This window comes from Triticum urartu, chromosome 3A, assembly GCF_056163025.1.
Source record: "Triticum urartu cultivar PI428250 chromosome 3A, HENAU_Tu73, whole genome shotgun sequence".
Lineage (NCBI taxonomy): Eukaryota > Viridiplantae > Streptophyta > Magnoliopsida > Poales > Poaceae > Triticum > Triticum urartu.
The window spans coordinates 729,994,696-730,003,481 of NC_141875.1; positions in this window are offsets into that span (position 1 = coordinate 729,994,696).

Below are 8,786 nucleotides of genomic sequence, written 5' to 3' on the forward strand. Positions count from 1 at the left end.
AACGGGGCCACCTGGAATGTGACCTCTTCGGACCTGTAATTATCCGGCGTGCCGAACACCACATCTAGTGTGATTTTTTCGGTGCAGCGCGCTTCTCGACTGGGGATTATTCCTCTAAAGGTTGTGCTGCTTCGCTCAATGCGATTCTAGTCTATTTCCATTTTTTGAAGGGTTTCCTCGTAAATGAGGTTCAATCCGCTGCCTCCGTCCATGAGTACCTTGGTGAGGCGAAAGCCGTCCACTATTGGACTGAGGACCAGTGCGGCTGGTGCTTGAGCTGTTCGGAACTTAGGTTCATCATTGGCATTAAAAGTAATAGCCGTGTCACTCCATGGGTTTATTGTTGCTACTTGGTAGACTTTGGCGAGGCTGCGGAGTGTTCTTTTTCGCATATTATTTGATGCGAAAGTCTCGAAGACTGTTAAAACTGTACTGGGGTCCATGGGGTGGCTTTCTGTGGCCTCCGGAATTAGAGATCCTTGCCGATTTTGGCCACCTGCCGGATTATCCAACATGCTCTAAGGCTGTGATTTGGTGTGGCGTCCTCTGTACTATGAATTTTACAGGGTCCATTAAGCCATCCCTCCAGTATGGTTCCATGCCCTATAGAGGGTTTTGGTTTTTTGGTTTTTAACCCGGGTGTCTGATGATGATGCACCCTTTTATTTCGGACGGGGTTTCTATTCAGGGCCGGATTGTCCCAAAATTTAATTTCGGTTTTCCAGGCACTTTCCATCTCACAGTACTTTTGTACTATGGACGCCAAGTCAGCAAAGCGTGTAATATCACGACGACTTAGGGCGTTGAGGATTCCTTGGTCCGTGCAATTTTTGCAGAAGATTGAGATTGCGTCTTCCTCTCGGCAGTCCTTTATCCTGTTCATAACCAGGAGGAACCTTGCCCAGTAATGATGTACTGTTTCTTCGGGCTTTTGCCTGATTTGGGATAGATCGCTTGTGTTCGGGAGGGTGGGTGGAATTAATTCCAAGACCTCACCTAATCTGGGACTCAGAGGCCGAGGAGTTTCCTAACTCTGAAGTTCGGGTTCTTGGATGTTGTCCAATGAGTCTGGCCCATTGCCTGATTCTAAGTTCAGGTCTTGAGTTACGTCCTTCCCTCCGCAGATATCCGGCTTGGAGGGATCGGGAATCTGGACGTAACTAGTCCTTAAGATAGATGAAGGGTCGCCGCACTGTGCCTCTACCACGGCAACATGATGGGTGACTTGGGGAGAATTAATTTCTCTTAGATCGGGTTTGAGCCCAACCTGGTCATAATCCATAGTGACCCCCAAGGCGGCGATGCGATCCAAGAGCTTGTTTACGGAAGAGAGCTCCATTGGATCCAACTGCTCGACGAGCTCCGAGCTGACATGAAGATTGCTTTTGATGACCCGAGAGGTCACCGTCGGCGCAACAGCCGAACAGGCGGTCATGAGAAAACCACCTAGCCGGAGAGTTTGGTCGACAGCCAGGGATCCCTCAATAACGGCGCCGTCTTTAAAGACGGGAAGAGGCATCCTTCCTGATTGCGACGACACAGAGGAACTCTCAATGAAAGCACCGATGTCGGTGTCAAAACCGGCGGATCTCGGGTAGGGGGTCCCGAACTGTGCGTCTAGGCGGATGGTAACAGGAGACAAGGGACACGAAGTTTTATCCAGGTTCGGGCCCTCTCGACGGAGGTAAAACCCTACGTCCTGCTTGATTAATATTGATGATATGGGTAGTACAAGAGTAGATCTACCATGAGATCAAGGAGGCTAAACCCTAGAAGCTAGCCTATGGTATGATTGTTGTATGTTGGAGTTGTTGTCCTACGGACTAAAACCCTCCGGTTTATATAGACACCGGATAGGGTTAGGGTTACACAAAGTCGGTTACAATGGTAGGAGATCTAAATATCCGCATCGCCAAGCTTGCCTTCCACGCCAAGGAAAGTCCCATCCGGACACGGGACGAAGTCTTCCATCTTGTATCTTCATAATCCTGGAGTCCGGCTGAAGGTATAGTCCGGCTATCTGGACACCCCCTAATCCCAGACTCCCTCAAGGCCCCACGTCCACCAGGAGAGGAGGCCCGCAACCTCCCCGCCATCTATCCCCGCCTCCCCAAGCTCGCCGTCTCCGCCCTCCGTCGTCTCCGCTCCGGCCACCACCTCATCGTGGTCAGGTAACCCTCCTCCCTCTGCCTCTCTTCTCCTCTCTTCCTCATTTTTTATGCATGCCTGCCTATTATTCTCTGGAGAGATTGAGACTCTGTTTCGTTGCTCAAGACTCTGTTTTGTGTTGACCGTGAATCACTGTGAAAAATGCTCTTGTCAAGGTGAAATCACTGTGAAAAATGCTCTTGTCAAGGTGAAATCTAAGCAGTACTGTACTGGCTAGAAAAAAAGGATAAAAGACAAAAAAATATTGTCATCTAGGAAGGGGATCGTATGGAACCGCAGATATGTTTTAGTATTTGAGAAAAAAGAAGATAATCTGTGTGGAAAGCGGGATTTTGTATGGCGTTGGGCGTGCTGTAGATGTTAGCTGGGAGGTTTGCTGGTGGGTACACACATTAGAATCCTGAAGATACAGTGCTTGCTGAGGACAAAGATAGGATTCTTGGGGAATTTGGCACATCTCTCTTTTTTTAGGTGAACTTTGCACATTTTTTGCCATCACCTGTTGCTGGGTGGTGAATTTAACTAGAAACCACACAAGCATTTACAGGGTCATCTCTTGAAAAACATGTTGCTGGGTGGTGAATTTAACTGTCACTGCATGTTCATTAGGGTTTAATTTGTTGTTCACAATGCTCTAATGGTTTGTCAGTGAATCGTGGTGCAATGTCACGATATTTCTCTCTGTTTTCTAGATTCTGTTGGCTTATGTTGTGAGAGTTGGCTCAGTAGCTTGTAAGCTTGTTCTTGAGTCCACCAAGTTAGCCCTTGTCTATTTCCCGGATTCTGTTGGCTTATGGGAGAGTTGGCTCAGTAGCTTGGTTTCATTCCTAAGCTTGTTCTTGAGGCCACAAAGCTGGCTCTTGTCTGAATTTCGCATTGAACTTGGTGGTAGAAAACTCTTACTGGTCAAGTGGTGGCAAGAACTTTCATGCTAATATATTCTAGTTTCTTTTGGGGGGAAGTGCCACTTGTCAGATATCTTTGTGTATAGTTCTCTATAAAATTGTAAACACCCTAATTTTCTCTTTAATCTTTTGAGAAACGCAGTCAATATCCTTTGTTTTAGATTACGACAAACAGGGCTGGTGTGGCCTCTGTTTCAAATATTTCAGCAATTACTTGACCATAAATAAAAAAGAAGATTTAGGGATGGTAACTCCTGTGTGGTTTCTATTAAATTTAAAATCTGGAGCATCTGGATACAATCTGATCCTTCTACTTTATTGCTCGATGCTTGCATCCACATGGAAGCATTTAACTTACCGAATTATTATAAGCATGTTCTAGAACATGTCAATCTATCACGATATAATTAAGAATATTACTTAAGGTTGCTTCTGAATATTGTTGTCCACAATGTCTTCTCGCCAAACGCTTATCCATTTAGGAGCCATGGTCATAAGCAGTCTGCTTGAGGGTGGTCTTCCACAACATATGGAATTTCTCCATCTAATGTAGTCAATAGATGTTGTCAAGTGATTGTGTCATGGTTTTGGTTCTGTTTTTAAGAAGGAAAGCCAGTTGTTCAGGCTTCAAGACGATATTTTCTCAGAATATTACTACTAAGCCCAAGCTTGTTAATCAACATGTACATTTCTGTCATATATTGCTAATGTCTGCTCAGATGTGTGCTTGCTATTGTCACCTGTCTTTTTTTCTTCTACATGATATGGAACCTTATGATACTGCACCAATAGCCTTTGTGCATCCAAGTTATCAAACTATGTGAACTAGAAACAGAAATAGAGAGAATTGATCATTACTTTTCTGAACTGTCGCAGAAGCCTCAGTAGTTCTTTCAAGTTACATTGAAAGGCTTGTTTCACAATTTTTACTGAAAATCAAACAGAAATGTTTTCTTAACTTAGAAGCCTATTACTGCACCTGTACTGCACATTATAAAGTCTCCTAGTACTTAACCCACCCAAGCTACGAGGCAAACATATCAGAACTTGCAAACATTTTATTACTTATTGCATTGGAGGTTCATCTTGTCTTGAGGCAAACAAATCAGCATTGGAGGCTCATCTTTGAGGCTCATCTTTATTACATATCAAAACTTGCAAACAAATCTGTGAAAGACTTGTAAAGTTGCTGGGTTTTGTCTCCGACCATTGTGTCGTGATGAATTTGCAGGTACCCCGAGAGGCCCTTGAATTTGCCGGAATGTCGATTAACTTCCGTTCTGGCAAATTTGGGTACTCCATATGTCCTATTTTCAGCAAAGGTCATGCTGAAATTTCCGTGAATTTTAGCATGACTTTGCTAAAAATAGAACATATGGGGTACTTGCGACTAATGCATGGGCCGGGGTCTCTTAGTACTTAGTTAAGTAGGATCAACTGCCCCGCCATTCTTGCTGCATTAAACCATAGGTGGCAATAGAGCCAAGTGATTAGGCCCAACTTAAAATTCTCCTTAGCATCGATAAACCCTAGATGATAAACCCAACATAGGTGGCAATAGAGCCAAGTGCTTAGTGCCAAGTGATTAGGCCCAACCTAGGGTGCCTCGGCATTGATAAACCCTAAATGATGAAAACTTAACTTGGCTTCTATAGGGTGCCTCGGTGTTGATGAGAACCTAAATGATGTACGCTTAGGCTTTTAGGGTGCCTCGGCGTCGACAAACCCTAAATGATAAAAGGTTAGCTTTTAGGATGCCTCGGTGTCGACAAACCCTAAATGATGAGACCATGATCTTGTTCCTTGACAATAACAAACTTTTTGACCAAACTTTTTTCCTATTTAGAGCGAAACATGGCCCACAACGATGAGGCCGGCGGTTCGGGCGGCAAGCCATTCTGGGAGCTGTCCCAGGAGTTGGAGGAAGAACCTCACTGCTATGAGGACGCCGCGGAAGACACCGATCCTGACTACCCAACCACTAGTGGTGTCGGGGATGACACCACTGATGGCGCCGCCGAGGATGCCACCACTGATGATGGCGGCGCACGCACAGATGGCAGCCAACCAAAGAGGCAACGGCGCCCGAGCGTGCTCGCCACTGCCAGGGAGGAATTTACTGAAGTGAACTCTGACCGGCAACCGACGGCGCCCAAACAAGTAGTCAAGGGGTACTCGGTTCAGCTCGGGTGCATTCTCCGGAGCACCGCCTCGATCAACACCGAGAACCTAAGGCATAAGGACCGAGGGAATTTGTGCAACCTCCTCTTCACGAAGCTGCACGAACGATATAAGTTCCCCGCTGAGTTTGCAAGCACACGCCTCTCAGGGAGTAAAGTGAACAATGCCGCCCTCACGAAGATGAGCACGGCCCTGTCTACTTGGAGAAGCACGGTGAAGTCAATGATTGATAAAGGTGATAGTTATGACAAGATCAAGGCGAAATATCCTTTGATGAGCGAAGATGACTACAAGGAGTTCAAGATCAAGTGCAAGAGCCCCACAACCTCCGAATCAAGTCAGTGGGGGAAAGAAATGCGGCAGTTGAACTTAGGGGTCCACCAACTCGGTCCCGGCGATTACAGAGTGGCGGAGCCTGTATGGGACAAGGAGGACGCGGAGCGTGCCGAGCAAGGCCTACCGCCCCGCTTCGAGAAATACAGTGACAAGCAGACCAGGAACTTTCTCAGGGCCCAGCACAAGGAGGACCCGGTAACAAAGGAGCTTACCACGGATTCGAAGACCAAGGAGCTTGTGCTTGTTCTGGTAAGGAATACACCCCCGCGTAATTAGCTCCATATGGTTGCATTATAATTAATCCCCAATATTTCTAAATGGTTCACGTTCCTTCCGCAAGACAAAGAAAGCAGTAGCACGGGGTCGTCTCAGAGCTCCCCTTTCGACACCCCTTTGAATAGGGCGCTGAACGTAATGAAAAACAGGGATAAGCTCGATAAGCCGACCTCAGCTGGTCGTGTGGCCGGCAAAGGCTTGTCCACAAAATGGTCGTCATACTATACTGCTGATGGGCGAAAGGAGAAAAAGACCAGCTCGGAAAGCCAGTCGCGCGAGGTTGAAGCACTCAAGGCACAAGTGGTGCGGATTCCGGAGCTTGTCCAAGAGCAAGTGCAACAACAAATTGGAACGACGCTCAACGCCATGGTGCCTATGTTGATTCATGGGCTGACGACGTGGATTGCGGGCGGCCAACAGGGGCCTCCCCCGGTTCCCAGCTTCACGGCCAGCAACTCGCACAGCGCGCAGGCGGCGCCATTGGTGTCTCCGGCGGAGGCGGTATTCGTGTCTCTGGCGCTGGCACGCGCATTGGAGCTTAATGCACCCGGGTGTACGCCAGCCGGCACCTCGCCAGCAAGCGGCCCCTCCGTCAGTTGCACGCCCGCCATTGGCGGTGCCTCGACATTAGCCGAGCTAGACAGCATCACGGTAACTAAGCCTCTCGGCCGATGACTTCATCTCCTTGCCTTTGACTGGGCATCCCTGACGCCCTACATGTTTTCGCAGGGCTCCGCCGACGTTCCTTGCACTCTCCTGCACTTTGTGGGCGGCGAGTTGGTCGATGTAGCCAAGGGCAGAATCGTTCAACCGGGCAACCCCGTGTTCCACGGTAATCCGATGCCACCCACAATGTATAGGGTTGAAGTGGTTCGAGTGCTGCCAGGCTGCGACGAGCTGTTACCTCCGATTAGACCCGCTGGGGCCGACGAAGAAGATGAGATGACCCTCAGCGCCTGCGTAAGCTAGCCCCTGCTTTGGCCGAAGAGCCAGATTCGTTTGGGGGCGGGGGACACCACCCCACAGACAAGACCGACAGTCGTGCCGGCGCCAAGCCATGGCAAGAACGCCGCAACGCTACCGGACATGCCGGACATCCCTATGGCACAAGATCCGGACATGCATATGGCACAGGATCCGGACAACGACGACAACGGTACATTTACCAACGTTGATAAGTACTTTGAAGAACATGGGTATGATGACGAGTTCTGCGGGCCTCCTTCTCAAGAACCCAACCAAGACGACCGCGATCTAGCTGGTACGTCGGAGAAACCCAGTTGCAACAGGCGTCGTCTGGCGTTCAGTTCTCAGGAGACGCCTCCAGCTGTCACCTTCACCGAGCCTCAGATAGCTGAGGTGCGAAATATTATCAGCCCCAACACGCTCAAGAAGGCGGTCTGTGAGCAGAACTCGGTCCCATTACAACAGATCAAGAAGAAGAGTCGGAAACGGAAGCCCAAAAAGGGCGCCGGTGCGAGCCAACCGGCACCGAGTACGATCCATGCTCAGGATGGGCCACCTTCACCTAACGATATCTCGAGGAGGGTGCATGTGGCGGGTAGGGCGATGCTACCGGCAAATATGCTCAATGCTGCAACCGGTGCTATGCGGAGTCTGCACGATAGTGTTCTTTCTTTGGAGAAGCGGCGTCTCAGAGAGAATGATGTGGCATACCCGGTTTTCGTGGCCAAGGTGCCAGAGGGCAAGGGCTTTGTGGATGGCGACATCGGGGGTACGATCGTCCTGCGGTTTGATGACATCTTTGCTATGTTGAATCTTCATCCGCTGCACTACACCTTCGTTCGGCTGTTTTCGCTGAGTATGGAGATGCGGATCATTAGAGACAAGACCCCGGACATCGTGATATTCGACCCCTTCTACATGCGTGCCAAGCTCTTGAGCAGCGCTGGGGACCGCCAAGTCGTGAGTTCACACCTCGAAGGCGTCATTCTGGCAAACCCAGATAAGGATAACTTCCTTGTGGCTTACTTTCCCGAGTAAGCCATCCCTTAACCGCCCCGTAACATATGATTTCTTAGATTTCGATCGTTCTTTTTTTCTCTAACATGCCGTGTTCTGTGCAGTGACACACATTGCACACTCATCCTCTTAAGCCCCAAATATTCCATGGCCACGTATTTCGACCCGAACCGTGACTCCAAGATAGACTACACAAATATCAAGAAAGTTCTTGATGATGTTCTCTCCGGCTACGCCAAATCTGGAGGCACCTTCACCAGGGCAGTTCGTAAGTACGGCAAGCACGTGTTCGCCCACAATACGACGTTCTGCTATGTCAAGCAGCCACCTGGCGGTCAGAAGGATGCCTACTACGCCCTCCATCACATGCGGGCGATCATAAGGGACCATCATCACCTTCTGCTACCAGATAATGTCAAAGATTGGGCCGCGAGCTTGTCGGCAATCCAAGACGCGGACATCAGACAAGAATTCTTTAGCATCCAGTCGGAGTTTGCGGACATCATCCATCAAGATGTCCTTCATACCTCGGGGCAGTTCTTCCTCAGACATCAACCGTCCAACAGTGAGATAGACGGAATGCTACAAATGCAGGCTGACAACGCCCGCGATTTCATGACCATCACGACAGACGGCGGCTTCATCCACGCTCCTGTCCCATGAGTCGAGTCGAAAGTAGTGATGTGTAGTTTTGAAACATTGATTGGGTCATGTTGTAATTAAACTTTAATGAATTGTATGTCTCTTTGGTTTGGACAGTCGTTCAACTTAGATGTAATCGATGCTATTTATTAGTAGGACCATGAATCGGGCTATTAATGTCTTGCTTTTCTCTTCCGATCCTTTTGTTGCATACTTATATATTGCTTATGTATGTATTGTCTGTTGTGTGGCTTGTGCATAGAGATGCCGTCGTATGTCGTGTACAAGGGTAAG